Genomic DNA, 19,201 nt, shown 5'->3' with positions numbered 1-19,201 from the left:
CTTTGGGCTTGGTTAATGTTCTCTGTTGTTTTCTCACTCACTGATTTCTGGTCTTAGTTATTTCCTCCTATTTATTTTATGTTTGCACTGATCTTCTTTTTCTAGCTTCTTAAGTTGGAAGCTTAGATCACTGATGTTATAACTTCTTTTCTAATATAGCCATTTAAAGGTATTAGTGTCTCTCTAAGCATCATAGAGTTACATCCCACAAATGTTATGATGAACTTTCATGATCATTGACATGAAAGTGTACTCTAATTTCCTTGATGACTTGTTTTTTTGACTCGTCAGTTACTTGGAAGTGTGTTTCTTGAATTCCAGATATTTGTAAGTTTTCTTACTTAATATCATTTTATTATTGATTTCTAATTTAGTTCTCTTTTGGTTGGAGAACATACTCTGGAATATTTCAAGTTTTATTTTTTTTAATTTTATTTTTTTTAGCGTTTATTTATTTTTGAGACAGAGACAAAGCATGAAGGGGGGGGGTGGTCAGAGAGAGGGAGACACAGAATCTGAAACAGGCTCCAGGCTCTGAGCTGTCAGCACAGAGCCCGCCGCGGGGCTCGAACTCACGGACCGCGAGATCATGACCTGGGCCGAAGTCAGCCGCTTAACCGACTGAGCCACCCAGGCGCCCCTGGAATATTTCAAATTTTAAACTCTGTTAAGATTTGTGGGGGCGCCTGGGTGGCTCAGTCAGTTGAGCGTCCGACTTCGGCTCAGGTCATGATCTCACGGTCCGTGAGTTCGAGCCCCACGTCGGGCTCTGTGCTGACAGCTCAGAGCCTGGAGCCTGCTTCGGATTCTGTGTCTCCCTTTCTCTCTGCCTCTCCCCTCCTCATGTTCATGCGCTCTCTCTATCTCTCAACAATAAAGGTTAAAATTTTTTTTTTAGAAAAGATTTGTGTCTGGTCCAACATGTGGCTTTAGTGAATGGTCCCTGTGCACTTGAAAAGAAGGCTGTATACTACACTTGTTAGGTGCAGTGTTCTATAAATGTCAATTATTCAAGGCGGTTGATAGTCCTGTTCAGGCGATCTGTATTCTTTCTGACTTCTTACATAGTTGTTCTGTTAACTGCTGAGAGAAGTTGTTAAGAGTCCAACCAAAATTGTGAATTTGTCTGTTCCTCCCTTTAATTCTACTAATTTTTGCCCCGTGAATTTTGAAACTTTTTGTTTCTAAGTGCAAATGCATTTCTGAATATTAAGTCTTCTGTTCAATTTTTATTTTAGCATTATGAAAATATTTATGTATTTATATGTTTTCTTCCCTGTCTTTAAGAAAGTTTTATTCCAAGTTTATTTATTTATTTTTGAGAGAAAGAGAGAGGGAATCCCAACCAGGCTCCCCCACTGTCAGTGGGTAGCCCATTGCAAGGCTTGAACTCAGGAACCATGAAATCATGACCTGAGCCAAAATCAAGAGTTGGGACACCTAACGTATTGAGCCACCCAGGGGCCCCCTTTAAGTAAGTCTTTGAATTCAGAGTACATCTAACTAAATTTTTTTATTTAAAGTAACTTCCAGGCAGACAGCATATAGTGCCTTTTAACCAACCAATTCTGACAATTCCTGCCTTTTCATTGGAGTATTTAATTTGTAATTAATGTAACTTTTGTTGTGGCTGGATTAGGTCAATGTGGTTACTATTTGTTTTCTGTTTTTCCCATTTGTTTTGTGTTCCTCTGTCCCTGTTCTCCTATCATTTTGAGTTCATTGAAATTGCTTTTAAAATTTCATTTTAATTATCAAGTGGCTGTTTTGCTTACCTCTTTGTATTATTATTTTAGTGGTGATCTACAAAGTACAACAAACGTCCTTGATTTTTCAGTCTGTTGGAAGTTAATAACATAAAATGTAACTTTGCAATCTTTTTGTTTTTTTTTTAGTGCAATCTTATAGGTTTTTTTACACCCTGTAATTTATGTTATAGTTCTCATGTTTATTACACAAGCTATGCATACTAGTATTTTTACCTTAAATGGTCATAAATATTTTTTAATTAAAATCTGAATTTTTATCTGGAATCATTTCCCTTGCGCTTAAAGAACTTACTTTAGCTTTTCTTGAACGCAAAGTCTGCTGGAGAATTACCTTTGTTTTTGTTAATCTGAAACTGCCTTTATTTCACCTTTATTCCTAAAAGTTATTTCTGTTCCATGGAGAATGCTGGGTTGACAATTTGTTGTTTTTATTTGACACTTTAAAGATGTCATTCAACTATATTTTGGCCTCCAGTGTTTCTGCTGAGAGAAGTCATTGGTAACTTGTATTTTTGCCCTGTATATGTTATGTGTCCCTTTTTCTTCTGGAAACTTTTAAGATTTTCTTTATTTTTTGTTTTCATTTGTTTAATAACTGTCACCTTTCCAACTCTTGTGTTCGTTTGTTTGCTTTTTTTTTTTTTTTTCTATTTATACCACATAGAGTTCTCTGAGGTTTTTGAATCTATAAAATTTGGGAAACTTTTGCCCATTCTTTCTTCAAATGTTGGGTTACCCAATTCTATCTCTCATCTTTTTCTAAAACTCCATATGTAGTTGCTGTTTTGATACAGTGAACTAATCACTGAGACTCAGGTTTTTTCCTATCATTTTTTTCCTCTTTGTTCTCCACACTGGATAATTTCAGTGGAGTGATCTTCAATCACTGACTCTTTTATTTCCAACATGGTTGTCCAGCCTATCCGATGACGTTTTTGTCTCAGATGCCGTATTTTTCACTTCCAGAATTTCCGTTTGATTCTTTTCTTATGGTTACTATCTCGCTGTTGAGATATCCTGTTTATCCATTCATCACAAATATATTTTCTTTTATATCCTTGAGCATACTCATAACAGCTAAATTAAATTTTTTGTGCTCTAATTCTGGCGTCTGGGTCATCTCAGTTGCCTTTCCTCTCGATTATGTGTCTAGTAATTTGAGATGTGTCTTGGACGTTGTGAAAAATACATGATAGAGATTAAATCCCGGTATTTCCCTGAGTATTTGATTGTTTGTTTGTTTCATCAGGCAGTTAACATGACAGGACTCAAGTCCTAATGTTTGTCACTTCCGCAGTGGGTATCTGCTAAAATCTGTTCAATTCTTTTAGCCTCAGGGCTGCTCACAGTTTATGCATGCATAGTTCAGATGCCATCCTGATTTTTTCTTCCAGAATTTATGTGCACGGTTTGATATTCCCCTTCCCCCTTTCCCCAGAGTTTCTCCTTTCCCTGATTTCCTCCCTCATTTTCCATCTGCTTTGACAGTCCTAAATTCTGACCTCTAATTCTTAAAAATGGTACACTGCAAAGATGTCTATCCAAGATTTAGTGAATCTGTTTAATCTGACCAGCGCATGCCCTTTAGCAAAAATCCTGATCAACAGGAAACTCACCAGTTCCTATTCGCTTCTTCCAAGTTTTGACTCTCTTCCAATTTATGCCTGCTTTTCGTTTCGCTCCAGTGACTTCAGGGAGATGTGTTTTATATTGACGAATAACTCACTTGCTACCTGTGGTAGGGTTGTACCCATAAGAGCTACTCTACGTTTACCATTGTACCAGAAGAAAAAACTGCCCACATCCCTGAATGTTGACTTTGAGAAACTCAGTGTAGTGTCCTAAGCAGAGACACTAAAAGCAGTTAGGGAGAGTCTGAGAAAAGTTCGTTAAGAAATGATTTCCTTAAAACACAGAATAGATGTCTTCCTTAAAGTGGCATTGCATATCAACCTTGTTGTCTCACTTTTATATTAAATCAGAGAGAAGGAGATATGCTACTATGAGCAGAAAAAAAGATGTGAATCCCAGACACAATAAAATGCTACTTATGAATTTATGAATGCATCAAAGCGCTGTTTAAACAGCATAGGCTGAATGCAAATGTCTATCTGAACTTCCTCCTAAAGCTTCACAAAGCAATGACAGTAAAGGAATTAAGAGAAAAAAAATTCACAAGGACAAAAAGAAGACAGCAGACAACAAAAGTAACATTTTGAGATCTGGGAAATAGTTTAACCACCGGTAGCTGCTTTAGACTGGAGAACGCAGCAATCTGAGTCTGTTGAGGCAGGAAGCCAGAAAGCCATTTTCGCATAAAACTATGAAAATACTCAGACTGGAGACAACCACTGCTTGGAACGCAGGTGTGCAAAAAATGGGGCTGAAATCTGGAGTGTGAACTGAACATTTTTTAAAAGATTTATTTATTTTTGAAAGAGAGAGAGAATACAAGTGGGGGAGGGACGGGGGTGGGGGTACAGAAGATCTGAAGCGGGCTCTGCCCTGATAGCAGCAAGCCCGATGCGGGGCTCAAACTTACAAACTGGGAGATCATGACCTGAGCCGAAATTGGATGCTTAACCGACGGAGACACCCAGGTACCTCTGAACTGAACATCTTTAAAAGAGAAGTCAGACTTCCCATCTTCCCTCTCCACCCTGGCTCCATCAAAACAAAACCTGGGATCTATTTTTAGAGAGGCTTGATCAGATAGCCTCTGGATTTGGAGACAGCAAGAAGAGTTGAGGTTGGAGGGTGAGTTACTATGCTGAAATCAGAGGGATTATGGGAAAATCTTCCCACTGAAGAGAGATTTGTTCCCTGCATGGCTCTGGAAAGGCCTGCAGCCAGGCATACATACTTGAGGTTGGAGATTGGTGAACTGCCTCCTGGAAGAAAATTGATCCACTCAAAAGTATAGACTTACAGTAGGATTTTTAACCATAGGGTCCATGAGCACAAAAATTCATTTTTGTTTCCACTAACCTGCAAATTAGCATCTCTGTCGTTTTTGAATGTAGGTAACAAACCATTGTAATAATCACAGTACCCGTCACTTTGTCACCGGTAGGAATCACGGTAATTTTTTTTTTATCACATTATCCATCGCGTATATCTTGAAATAATATTTTCATTCATCATTACTTCAGCAGTTATTAGATCAAACTCTAAAGCTTATTATATGATGCATTAATAAAAAGCACGTATTATTGTTTCACAGGTTTATTTTTAAAACTTTGCTATAATTGGTTCCATGCATTTAAATACATTCTGAAATAGGGTCTACAGGCTTCACCAGACTGCCATGGCACAAAATAAGTTAAGAACCCCTAAGATGCAGATGCAGGCATTTGGAGATTTCCCCCAGCCAAACAAATGGTCTCATAGTGAGATACACAGATCACAAAACTACACTTATGCTTCCCAGTCTAGTTCATTTGGGCCTCACTTTTAAATATGATTTGACAGCTAAGGAAGACCAGACATTAAGGACAGCCTCTACTCTGAAAGGTAGAGCCAGAACAAAACACAACAGGGAGAAACAAAGAAGGGAGAGGAACAAAGTGGTAAAATAAACTCATGAAAAAAGAACATCATGATTAATATCCAAAGAGAACTAAGAGACTCTATTTCATCTGTAAAACAAGACCAGAACAATACACATATAAAGGAGCAAAGAATCCAAAGGACTTCTTGAAAACTCAATTAAGATAGATTCAATAAGGGTGCCTGAATGGCTCAGTCTGTTGAACACCCGACTCTTGAGTTTGACTCATGGTTCATGAGATGGAGCCCCACGTTTGGGATTCTCTCTCCTCTCTCTTTCTGTCCCTCCCCACTTCCTGCTCGCTTGTGCACTTTTCTCTCTCTCTCAAAATAAATAAACATTAAAAAAAAAAAGATTCTCTCTTCTTGTGTCCCTCTAAAATAAAAGAAAAAGATAGCTTCAATAAAATGTTCAACAGATGTGTGGAAAATAACATTAAGGACAACATTACTCTTTTCCTTCTTCCAGGAAGTGGGAAAAAAAGTCAAAGAAATGAAAATGGTATTTTATTTGCTCTGCCTAGCCTCCATTTCCAAATCATTGCCGTGGTTAGTGAACACCTGCTGATCTCCACTTCTGCACCCCATCACTCCCCTACAATGCCCCCACCCACACCTATTCACCTATATAGGGGCAGCTGGTTGACAATGAGAGGGCAGAAAATGGGTTGGTTTTAGGCAGGGTACCAGTAACTTGCTCTTTCCATGGACCACAGTATCTGATAAACGAAAGTTCATCTCTCTGCTGACCGCTACTGTTCTTACCAGATATTTCTAGTTGTCTGCCTACCAGCCTCATGGCGGTAGGCTCCTCCTTCTCCGTAGTTTGAGGTCAAGCATTGCCCTGTGGCTTACTTCGGTCTTACATCTGCTGTTTATGTGTTCTGGGTGGTGAACCATAGGGGGATGTGACGCCACACCGAAGAACAACATAGAAGAAGCCAGCTTGGACCCTTTGGTATCTGAGCCCTGATCTTATGCATAAGTTACCTGGAGCCCAGTGGTTTTAAGTCAAACACTACATACATCAATACCTGATTCTAGCACCACATGGTCTCTGAGTCCCTGCCTATACCATTCTTTCTATCTGATAAGCTCTCCCTAGGCCTTCTCCTGTACCCTTCACTTAATTAATTAGCACACTTATCCATCACAGTCCTTCCCAATAATTCCCCTAGGAAAGCTTCTCTGAATCCACACATCATGTAAGGTTCCCTGGCTATATGTTCCTACCCTTGTACTTTTCCTTCACAGCGTTTACAAATTCTTGGCTCTTTCGCATGGTTCTTTGAGTGCAGGATCTTTGGCTGGGCCTGGTACACAGTAGGTTCTCCATAAATATCTATTGAATGACGGAACAAGTGCACCTAGCATCAGGAAAGCTGAGAATAAGTCTGGAGGATATAGAAATGATGTGTTGGGGGAATGCAGAAATAAAGATCAAGGCACAGATGCAAAGAGCCAGTCGAAGGGCTGGTGTGGTGGTGCTCAGGTAACATCCAGAAGCAGGTCCATTTCCATTCCAGGGTCTCAGGGCTGCCAGTGTTATAAAAATAGTGACTGGAAATCAAAGGGGAAACGTTACCACTTTCTTTCTACCTACATATTGAATTTTAAAAGCAAACCTTCAGGCCCTTTATAATCACATTAGAGTGACTCCTGCCATGCTTTTCTAAAACGAAAGCCTCTGAAGTATGGAGGCCATGCTGTTTAAAATATACTAAGTAAGGAGACTTACACCATCTGAAAAAAATCCCAAGTTCCTGCCATACCCGATTTTGAAATTCTATAATTTGATATTGCCTTCCCCTGGTAATGTACACTATTTCTTAATTCGTAATAGATCATACATATGCCCATTTGTTAAAAGCATAATAAAACAGCTCATAGAAAAGCAGAGCTTAAGACCTGTGTGGCTTTCAACGATATATTACATCTTTCTCTTTCATGCTTCTCTGGAAACTCTGAGTCTTAAGTAGCCTTACGTAAGGAGACATACAAACGCACTGGTGGTCTACTGGAGAGGCAAGTTACAAATATCTCCACGTGAAAGTACCTCAGAGTTCACTCAACTCTTGAGCCTGATAGAGAAACTGAAGCAGCCCTTGGAGGGTGGGATCTGAGAGTGACCATTGACCTACTGTGGCCCTCAGACAACCCTCAGAATGCTGACAGGGTGTATATAATGAATGAAATTAGAGAGTCTTTTACATTTTAAAGGGTGCTGTAACAAAACCCGATTTAAAGCTCATTGACTTTCCTCCATAGCCATAGTAAAGGTCTCATAAGCCTGTCTCTCTCCACCCAAACGAATAGAATGAGCAAAACTCCAACAGTACTGTTCTTTCTTCGTTTAATGTTTTATTTATTTTTGAGAGAGAGAGAGAGAGAAAGAGCGGGAGAGACGGAGACACAGAATCCGAAGCAGGTCCAGGCTCCGAGCTGTCAGCCCAGAGCCACCACGGGGCTCGAACTTAGGAACTATGAGATCATGATCTGAGCCAAAGTCGGATGCCTAACCGACTGAGCCACCCAGGTGCCCCAGTATTGTTTTTTTATAATAGCTAAAGTATTCTGCATTCCTCCTTTTATAAATTTCCCCCTCCTGCTCTTTTCCCTCACTCAGCAAAACTAGTTTACTCCCTTAAACTAGTTTACTCTTTTAACCAAAAGAGATACTCACTTTGAGCCAGGCTGTGTCTGTGCCACTCTGTTTTAACAGGAATTACACCTAGCAGCTACAGTGTCCACAGACAAATGCCCAGTGGCTTCTGGGAAACAAAATGAACAAAGAATGAATGAGTGAATGGAAATAATGCAAGTTCTAGGTAGAGTGTATTTCTGTCACAGCCATTCTTTGAAATGGGAGTAGTCCTATTTTCCTTGCAAGCGTAAAGAGTAACATTAATTGTTTAAGAGTTATGCAAGCAGCCATATGGTAACTGTCAAGTTCCTAGCAGGAAGCAGCACACTCAAAGGGGAGATTGGAGAGAGTTTAATAAAAGGATCTTTCAGGGGCGCTGGGTGGCGCAGTCGGTTAAGCGTCCGACTTCAGCCAGGTCACGATCTCGCGGTCCATGAGTTCGAGCCCCGCGTCGGGCTCTGGGCTGATGGCTCAGAGCCTGGAGCCTGCTTCCGATTCTGTGTCTCCCTCTCTCTCTGCCCCTCCCCCGTTCATGCTCTGTCTCTCTCTGTCCCAAAAATAAATAAAAAACGTTGAAAAAAAAATTAAAAAAAAAAAAAAAAGGATCTTTCATAAAGGTGCAGATGGGGACTGGAGAAACCAACAAAAGATGGTGCAATGTTCTAGGCTATCAACAGCTGAGAGCCTTTCCCAATCTCTAAGACTGAGAGGGACAAGGAAAGAGAGTAGTTACCCAAGTCCAGACAGAGTACCTGTATGAAAAGGACCTCCCACCAGAGCTATGGCTATCCCTGGAAGGCAGCCAACTGACTGGAGGGATAGCCATAGCGTCCTAGGACTCATTCTCCTGTTCCTTTCAACCTCCAATCCCCCATATCCAGTTTGGCCAAACCCAAGCATACGTCGGAAGGCAAGTTGGTGTATTGGCACAGTTGTTATGGGTCAGCCTTCCCGACTATTGAGCAAGACAGAGAGGGCTGGAAGGTGGGTCAGGAGGGGTAAGAAAATATCCAGTATATTAACACAGAGTAGAGACGGAATGCATGGCCACCGACTCTGAAGCTGAGTGTGATAAAGTAAGAAAGCGGTGACTCCTATTCATTGATTCACTCATTTAACATTAGCCCTTTATTCAGCCCCCATCCTGTAAAAGGATTCTGCTAGGTCCTGAGCGTACAAAGAAATAAAGCATGATTTCTGCCTACAAGGAGTTGTAATGGGGCAATCAGACAAGTAAATAAGCAACTGACAACACATCATAGTGATATTAGTGAAATATTGACAACGTATTTTACAAGGTCATTCTTTTGAGATTCTGGTTGACAAATTTCTTACACTGATTTGAGACACATGCCGACAGAGTGCCAGAAATACTGGTGAATAGCATGACAGGTGTGCTTACAGCTCCATGTACTTAGAATTTGCTACTAAATTTTATATTATTTGAATGAGTCTTAGAGCAAATACATCTGAGTTTTAAATTCTTCAAACCTTCTAGGCCTTTTGCCGTGAGAGAGTAAGTGGCTTTGGCTGATTATGTTCCATGACCAGTGTTTGCTAGCATTCACTTTTGCAATTGGTCCCCTCTCAGAACCAATCCCAAGCATCGCACACAAAATACACACACACACACACACACACACACACACACACACACACCCTGCTACCACCACCACCACCACCAATGACAACAGCGACAGCCTAGTTGATGTTTTGTCACGACCAGTTCTGGCACGCGCTGCATGCCGTGTGGCCGAAGTGACAGGGTACTCAACTTCTATACCAGTAAAATTCCTCCATTAACAACACATAACTTGATGGCGGCAGAAAACGATCGTGCGGGCTGATTATGAAGAGCTTGAATTCCATAAGCGTTTCTCAGCTCCGACGACTTTTACAACACACAAATACAAGCAGATTGACCGACCTAAGCTTCACAGTGTACGTCAAATGATATGGTGTGGGTTTGTTAGTCTCCAATGGAAGGTCTGTTCATGTACTCACCGTCGTTGTAGAGCTGTTGACCAATACATGGTCATATTCCTGAAGATATCTATACCAGTGTTGTGCCATAACTCATCATTGTCACTAGAAAAAATGGGATGGGTGCAGTAACCTAAAACTGTCAAGAAAGGAGTCCTCATGGGTATTTACCCAAAGAAAATGAAAACACTAACTCGAAAAGATACATTCACCCCTATGTTTATTGCAGCATTGTTTACAATAGCCAAGATATGGACGCAACCTAAGTGTCCAGAGATAGATGAATGGATAAAGATGTAGTGTGTATATACAATATGTGCAACGGAATATTACTCAGCAACAAAAAAGAATGTTGCCATTTGCAACAGCATGGCCGGCCTATGGTATTTTGCTTACTGGAATAAGTCAGACAGAGAAAGGCAATTACCATGTGATTTCAATCATATGTGGACTCTAAAAAAAAAAAAAAAAAACCAAATGAACAAATAGAAAGCAGAAATAGGCCCATAAATACAGAGAACAAACTGGTGGTTGCCAGAGGGGCAGTGATGGGGGGTGGGCAAAATGGATGAAGGGGAGTAGAAGGTTACGGAATGAATGAATCAAAAGGATGAAAGTTACGGCGCAGGGAACATAGTCAGTGGTTTTGTAACGTCATGGCATGGTGACAGATGGTAGTGACATTGGCAGTGAGTACAACATACAGGATAGAGAAGGTGAATCACTGTGTTGTATACCTGAAACTAATGTAACATTGTGTGTTGATACTATACTTCAAGAAAAAATTAATTTTAATTTTTCTTAACATTTCTTCATTTTTTGAGAGTGAGAGAGACAGAGTATGAGCGGGGGAGGGGCAGAGAGACAGAGGGAGACACAGAATCCGAAGCCGGCTCCAGGCTCCGAGCTGTCAGCACAGGGCCCGACGCGGGGCTCGAACCCATGAACCGCGAGATCATGACCTGAGCCGAAGTCGGACGCTCAACCGACTGAGCCACCCAGGTGCCCCAAAAAATTAATTTAAAAAAAAACAAGGAACTTCCAAAGATCTTTTGCTTCCTTGTTTTGAAGACCCATTATTGCCAAAGGGCTAAGAGCTAACTCCCTCTAAAGGCCTCCAAATATACCTCTGCTCCTCAATCATTCTAGCAAACAGCTTAAGTGCTTAATAACGTAAAATCCAGTAGCACTGAACCACAGTGACCTCTGTCAAAAACAACATTACCTGCAGCTGATAATTTTAAATTAAGTAAAATAGAGACTGGTGGTATTGTCCCTGACGGTTGCAAGCTGTGTCTCCCTGTGCCTTCAGGATCTTGTGTCTTTTTGTGCCACACTGTTGGTCCAGCCAGCCTCCGGGTCTGCAGTAGTGTGCCCTGATTCCCAGCCCGTGCCAACGGCTGCTGCTGGCTCCAGCAAAACCGTGTTCTGTATACGTTTCACCCATTTGAAGCAAAGCCGAGAGTGATCATTTGTATGCTAAGATTCAGTTCGAAGTTGTGGTTATCTGTTTTCTTCACGCATTTTATGCTTTACAAATGTAATGCATAACACTCATTAATTCAATATATGAATTACATGTGTGTGTTCCATATTAATACATGACTCAATCTATAAAAGGTCATTTGTATCCAGTTTATCAGAAGCTCATTTATTTCATAAAACTCTTGTACCTTTCTAAAACGATGCAAAAGGAGCATATGTAACAAAATCTGATGTGACAGACACAGAATGGGCTTTGAACTCAGTAAGTAGACTTCTATTCAAATCGCACATTTGCCACTTACTCACCAGGTGACTTTAGACAACTTAGTAAACCCCTCTGAGCCTTACTGTATTTGTATGGCCAGTGGCAATGACAATACACAACTATTGGATTGTTGTGAGAAATAAGCAAAATGAGTAAAGTATCTTTGTAAAACATAGAGAGGAAGGACTCAGTATTTTAATTTCTTTATGTCCCTTTGTTTGCTATTAATAACGGACGAGGTGTGTGTGAAATAGATACCAAACCAACAAAACTTTATGGTTTAGCCTGCCTGTCCCAGAAAACCTGTGTTGAAAAGGCTCATGAGAGATTTATTTGAATGTGCTTCCTTCTCTTACACACTTTCTTGTCTGACGGCCACAGATACTCAGTAACCGAGCTCCTCAATAACAAGGCAAATTGATTTCCAATTCGGACATTTCTTCCGATTATATAAATAAAGATACCATCTCAGTAGATTGAACTGAATCTTAGATTTTATTTTCACATTTTCCCCCATTTTAGGGTCTTTCCAACAAATTTCTAGCAAATGCTATTTACAGGAATTTCTAAAAAGAGACCAAAGGCTTTTAATTGTAAACCTTTTGAGCTAAAAGCAGAAATTCAGTAACTAACAAAATGGTAACATTTTGGCTCAAAATTAATATTTCTATTTCTCTTCTGCCAAAATGGTTTGCTTCTTTTTGATTGATAGTTAACCATATTTCTACCGGAACATTTCCAGATTTTTAAGTTTTTCCTTTACCCTTTCTTTATAGAATTGCTAAAGTTTATTTCTTGACATTTCTGTAGGATGTTTTCATAAAACAGTCCACTCCTTTGTCTCACTATATGTTGTCTGAGCTTTTTTTGTTTAAAAAAAGGTAACAATAATGCCTTAATATTCATTACCTCAGACTTCGTAAAATATCGTATTTCTAAAGACACAATAGGTGAACAGAACCTCTGATCGCTGAGGTGTTACATTATTTGAACAAAATATTCTCCAGGGACCTATGCAAGATTCTGATACCTAAAACCTGAATTTAGCTTTGAATTTGGCAGTGGAGCTCTTAGTAAAATAGCAGTGCTCCGGAGGAGCTGAGCTTTCTTTATGTATGATTCATCTGGCCATATTCATGCAAACTAAAAGAAATGTACAGAGACAGCAACGAAATGGAATACGTTCATCCCAACATAAGCCAGTTATACTTGATGAAAGTGGGAACTATTCAACAATCAAGTAACTGGGGCGCCTGGGTGGCTGAGTTGGTTAAGCATCTGACTTCGGCTCCAGTCATGATCTCATGGTTCGTGGGTTCAAGCCCCGCGTCCGACTCTGCTGACAGCTCAGAGCCTGGAGCCTGCTTCAGATTCCGTGTCTCCCTCTGTCCCTACCCCACTCATGCTCTGTTTCTCTCTCTCTCTCTCTCTCTCAAAAATAAAGAGACATAAAAAACATTTAAAAGTGAAAGATTTCTAAATTCGTGGATAATATAAAGAACTACTATTAGATATTCTTTTTTGGTTGACTTTCTAACCTTCGAGGTTTATACAGCATTCCTTGAGAAAAGTAACTAACAGTGGTTTGACTTTAATTTGTTATGCAACTTGGGTTATGCTACATAATTAAAATAGAATGAGCTTACGGAACTTCATGCCTGAAAAAAAATTAAAAACCGTAATATTTTAGAAGTTGTGCTTGCAGCTTATTGACAGGAAACACTTGTTTTGGTAATATTTTGGCCTGTGGACAAAGAAACGTAGGAAGCTGGCAGTACTCCTGGCCTTTGCTCTGGCTTTAATTTGCTTCAAGTGTCCAAATGCCCTTCTCTATGTTTCCTGGACAGAAGAAAGTTATGTGAGGACAGCCTTTCCTTGACTTCTGATCATTCATGTCATAAACACAATATTTGCAAGAAAAATAAAAAACAATAGAAGTGTCCAGAGCTTCTTTACTGAAGGAGTCAACTTTCTTCACTGTCTAATTCATTGCAAGCGATTGACTTGAACTCTTGGCTTACGTTGTGCATGGAAAGGAATGCCTTCGCTCAGATTTTTGAGAATTAACAGGGCCGCAGTGCTTGGAGGACATGGGATTTGTTCCCTAGATGGGGTTCCTGAATCTTAAAATGCCTCACCTTCCTGTCTCCTTTGATATCTAGAACCCTGAAGTAAGGACAAGAGTTCCGACACCACTTTAAAGATGCAAACAAACAAACAAAACCAAGAGTCACAGAGGTGACGTGTTTCCCATAAGGCTCCTACAGTCACTTAGTTAAAACAGAGTTGTAGTAGTGGGCTCAAAAAGAAGATGGGAGAAAAAGAAATAGAAATATACAGACGTTAGTCAGGATGTTCATCAGGGCTGAGGCCTCTGGAGAATGATTTGATTTGTATTTTATTGTAAATGGCCACTCACTTTCATGTGGAGTCCGGATTGTAAGGGGCGAGAGAGAAAGCAGGGACCCCAGTTCAGAGCCACTTTGGGGAACAAGAGAGAGGAAGATGATTGTGATCCTTCTATAGGCTACGATAAAAAAGAAATTTCTATAAATAAAAAAAAATAGGGACAAGAATATCTATTCTGTTACTAATTCAAGATTTTTTTTTTCCAGGAGCTTCCTGGTATTTTCGGTCTGGCCTTATCTTATCCACCAGAGTCAGATTTCTAAACTAATTCGATTCTCTCTCTCCTCTATCCGACACCTTCAATACTTTTTCCTCACCTTACATACGCAACTCCAAACTCTTAGGATGGTCCCAAGGCTCTTTGGAGCCTGGCCTCATCTTTCCAGACTTCCTTTCAGCCAAGCTCTCCACCCCTGTCCCCTAAGCCTGTGTTCTCACAAAACTGAACGGTCACGCTTTCATACCTGTTGTTCTTTGTGCCCAGAACACTCTAACTTTCTTCCTGGCCTAGAAAAACATAGTCATCTTCCCAGTGCCAATAACCCAGATCTTTTCTGGGAAATCAGTTATCCCAGGGATAAAACCACCATTGAATTCATTTCCCTAATAATGTTTTTCACAGTTTATGCTCAATAGCTGTGTCTCCATCTCTCCCGATAGACTGTGAGATTCTCAAGGTCAAGAACCTGGTCTTTTTATCTTTTCTCATCATTGTATCCCTCAGTGTATGGTAGGGGCTCATCAGTGCTGATTGAAATAAATTAAGGTCTGTCTCATTATAAAAAAATAATGACAGGTAAAATAAAATATTTTCTCTAGAAAATCAAGATGTGAAAGCAAAAGGTCCGTTTTGATCAAAACAAAACTAAATTTTGTGAGCAATCAAACTGTACATAAATTGAGAGTATTCTTCTGATATATAAATAACCCTTAAAAAGTACCATCTGTGCATTTTTCCATGTCAGTGTTTTTTTAAGGTTTTTTTTTTTTTCCAAAGAGGGGTGATGTCACAGGTTCCTTTAAGATTGTGATAAAAACTGTTGGATCATTTCACAAATTCATATGAACACACAACTTTGCAAATAATTTTGGAGGCTTTCAAGCCCACTAAAATCCCCTCATGGGATAGATCAAGACTAGGTGAAAGTATCTTCTGTAAGCTTTTAAAAATATATGGTAAATCTTCTCTATAGTTGGAATATTGCTCACATTGCCAACTGTTACTGCTCTCATAATGTGTCAATGTGCTAATAACTAAAGGTGAAATATTATGTTGTAGGCAGCATATCGTTTTGACAAAATATCACATAGAACATTACAACATCAGTATAAAACTATGTGGATTTTCATTCCAGATAGAATTCATTTGCAAATGATCACAGTGTAACCTTTTCAATCCGTACCACCACAGATCCTTTCCTGAAGGGCAAAACAGCTAACAAGGAGCTCCAAAAAGAGAGAGACAGAGAGAGAGAAACATTTTAAATCCTACCTTAATCAGCTAAAGAAATTAGTTGAACTCTTCCCAAATGTGAGCAAATATTTTATTCTCTCTCTTCCTGTTTTTTTTTCTTTGCTTTTAATTCAGAAGCTATGTCACAGATGAGCTATGAGTAGGTATAACAGAATGTATAGCGTGTATCCAGGACTGATTTTGTTGATCATTCTCTTTGGGACGAGATACACTCAAGAGTTCAACAGAGGTAGCAGTCCCATCAAGGATTGTTTTAAAAAAAAAAAAAAACGATGGCAATATTATCACTTGGTCAAAATTAAAACAAATTAACGGAGGCCATTATTAGCTATTATTGATTGATGTGAATTTGAAGGTTCCTTTCGGGTAAGTTAGTCCTAATGGTTCTTATGGGAGTTTGTTTGAAGTTGGTGTCCATTCATTGTACCACCTGCTCACAAAATGTAAGAATTAAAAAACATACCCGGGCATTTCTCGAGGTGAAATGTATTGGCAGAGCTGTATCTATCTAAATAGATTTCTTTAGCATATGTATAAAGTCGTTTCAGTCTGGGCTAGCTAGCATCGGTAAGTTAACTCATGGAGAACCAAGGTCGCTGATTTCATCTCTGAAAAATACTTCTCACCTGGATTACTGCCATTGCCTCCTAGTTCTCTTTCTCAGGTTAACCTCACTCCTGACCGTCTCTTGTCAGCCCAGCAACCGGAGGGATTCCTTCCAAAACCCAATTTTGGATCATGTCACTCCTCTGCTCAGAACCCTTTAGCAGCACCCTATGTCCATGTAGAGTAAGAGCCAAAGTTCTTAAATGGTCTCCCAGTCCCTCTGGACCTGACCTGCTAACCTCTGACCTCATCTCCTACCATTTTCCCCCTGCGGCACTCTCCCTCAGCTACGCTGACCTCCTTGCTTGACTATCTGAGACCCAAATTATTCTCCTTCTCTGGCGGCTGTGCCATCTGGTTGGAGTGCCCTTTTCCAGGTGTTCGCCTGGCCAACTCTTTCACCGCCTTCAAGTCGTTGTATCTCAACTCGCTTGTATCCCTTCCTCTCATCCTCCTTATCCTGCTGACTTATCCTTTTACTCCTTGTAGAATTTAGTATCTTCTGACAATATTTGTACTTTGTTATGTTTATTGCCTGTTCCTCCACTCCTTCCAAAATGTAATCTCTTCAAGGACAAGTGTCTTAATAATGTATTCCGAATATCTCAAATAGTACTTGGCACATGGTAGGCTCTCAATAAATATTTGTCGAATCAAATGAATGAATTGATTACTACACAGCCTAAGATTTACATATGAATTCATTCTGAAGATACAACAATGAATAAGAAGACAGGATCCTGTACAAAAACTAACCGATGTTGTCTCTACCATTAGGATCTATGTTAAACTGTTTGCCACTGACCACAGACAGCCCTGAGTAAAGGAACAGGGATGGTTCTACCACATCTATTCAATTTTGGGAGAAAAGACATCTGTTGCAAGGATTTCAATGATACTTCAAGAATGTAAATTACTGCCTAATTTTTGAACTCAGAGTGAGACATGATCCTGAGCCCTCTCCCATTCTTAAGGTAATCAGTTGGTGTAAAGCTAAATCCTACCATTTGTTGGTATGTCAGCAGGCTGAACTTTAGGAGGATAATAGTCTGAGAGCCTCGTAAAACACGGATGTACAAGGAGTAAAGTAGCATAATTTCTTCTTTTCATAATGAAATTAAAACAATAGCTTCAAAAACTAGTGTCCTAGACAACCATGCTGGGTGTCTAAATCTGGATCTCAGACGATTGCAGATGTAGGACCAGACACGTCTCAGCATTGCCTTCCCAAATGCTCAGAGAGTGGCACCAACATTTTCAGCCAGCTGTGTGCAGTCAGCATAGGTGCTGTGACACCAAGATTCATGATCTTGTCGGCCAAGACTTCAAGGGCCACGTGAGAGGAACACTGACAATCCTTATCCTCTATCCAGTTTGCTGTAACAGAATAGCATACTGTGTAGCTTCAACAATCGACATTTATTTCTTCTAGCTCTAGGAAGTCTAGACTTCTAGGGAAGTCTAAAATCAGTTAGCATGGTTGAGTGCTTGGTCCGGCCCCTGTTTCTGATTTAGAGACAGCTGCTTTCTTTCTCCACTGGAGGCGGGGGTGGGGTGGGGGGATAGAGACCAAGCTCATAAGTGGACTAATCCCATCATGGGGGCTCTACCTTCTTGACCCCGTCTAAATGTAATGGTTTCTCAAAGGCCCCACCTTCACATATATTGCACTGAGATTAGGCCTTCAACATATCAATCTTGAGGGGACACAAATACTCAATTCGTAATAGTCCCCAAGAAATATCTGTGGAAATTTTCCGGGGCTCCTAGAGATTTAATGAAGAATTGTCTGGTCTGTGTCAAGTCCTGGGATTTGCTACGCCTTCTCTACCCACCTTCATCTTACTTGTGCCAATATGTCTGATACCTCATCCACTTGAGTCTTCTTTTAGAGAAAAAAATAAAGAAGGAAATATTTTAATATGAACTGAATATATCTAAATGGGCGACTAAGTTTTCTGCTACATTTTTCTTTCAGTAGCAAGCCATTTCTAGGAAATAATTAGGTTTATCTGACAGCAGTACTTGAAAGATTAGAAGTAATAACATATTGAAACTGCATATAACATGAAAAGTAAAAAAAAAATGGATTCTAGAAAGAATCAGCTCAGATAATCCTATACAGGGTGTTCTATTTCTTTCTTGTAATTCACTTTATTTGATAGGTACATTATTTTTAGCCTTAATCGTAGTCAATATTGTAATTGGTTAGATTATCCTAGTGAATTCTTCAATCCTGGCTAAACATTTCTTTTATTATTCCATAGAATCCCTTCATTACTTGCTGGCTTGTAGAATAATCTTCATATTAAGTTAAGCAAAGAATTTTAAAGCAATATCCTTAAAGTATTTAACACATTCTAGAGGCCAATATAAGTGGCTTTACGTTTTATGTATATTAAGCCATAATATTGTCTATTTACACAGACAATTTAAAATGATTGCATTTTGGGAGGCCTCTATCAAAACGAGGGAGCTTATCCAGCAGAAACCATCAGATATTCTCTCATTAATATTTTTCAGGTGCAGTTTCCAGAAGAATATATTTTATATTTTCAGCCTTAGTAATAGTTAACTTTCTTATAACAACTACACACTCAAGATTATTTTGTTCATAATTTAGGACAACCCTAAATGGTTGTCCATCAATAAATGCATTAATATTTATCAAATGAGAAAAAAATACCTTTTAATACGCTTTTAAAATGTTCTAAATATAAGTCTTTCAAGGGGTCCCTGTGAACTATCAGACTGTTACAATGATGTAAATTATACAATAAAAGAAATTATACAGTTATTTAAATAGCACTTCTTAGAAGAATACACGATCAGAGGAAGAATACTCGAATCAGTATTTTTGTTAAAGACTTTGAAAAACAGATTGTATGCCAATAGGCCTGTATATCCTACTGGTAGTGAAAAGTACTTTTAGACTCAGATCCTTACATTGGCTTTGGAACTGGTATAAAATGAAAAGCCTTAGTTACCTTCAATATACCGTCGTCTTCCATTTCATA

At 39.5% G+C, this 19,201-nt stretch overlaps 1 protein-coding gene and 1 long non-coding RNA gene across 2 annotated transcripts in view; one reads left to right on the top strand and one right to left on the bottom strand.

Annotated features, from left to right (window-relative positions):
- Positions 1–18,590, bottom strand: part of LOC131512737 (uncharacterized) — a 42,066-nt gene extending 23,476 nt beyond the window's left edge. Inside the window, exons 1-2 of the long non-coding RNA XR_009262273.1 lie at positions 15,597–18,590; positions 9,967–10,050 (exon numbers count right to left, since the gene is read on the bottom strand). This is a non-coding gene — a long non-coding RNA (uncharacterized LOC131512737). The remainder of the gene's footprint in view (positions 1–9,966; positions 10,051–15,596) is intronic.
- The window catches only part of CYYR1 (cysteine and tyrosine rich 1), a 112,624-nt gene that overhangs the window by 31,045 nt on the left and 62,378 nt on the right, over positions 1–19,201 (top strand). The window lies entirely within an intron of this gene.

Source organism: Neofelis nebulosa, chromosome 5, assembly GCF_028018385.1.
Source record: "Neofelis nebulosa isolate mNeoNeb1 chromosome 5, mNeoNeb1.pri, whole genome shotgun sequence".
Taxonomy (NCBI): domain Eukaryota; kingdom Metazoa; phylum Chordata; class Mammalia; order Carnivora; family Felidae; genus Neofelis; species Neofelis nebulosa.
The sequence above is the reverse complement of the archived record's forward strand: the minus strand, read 5'-3'. Positions and strand labels throughout refer to the sequence as shown.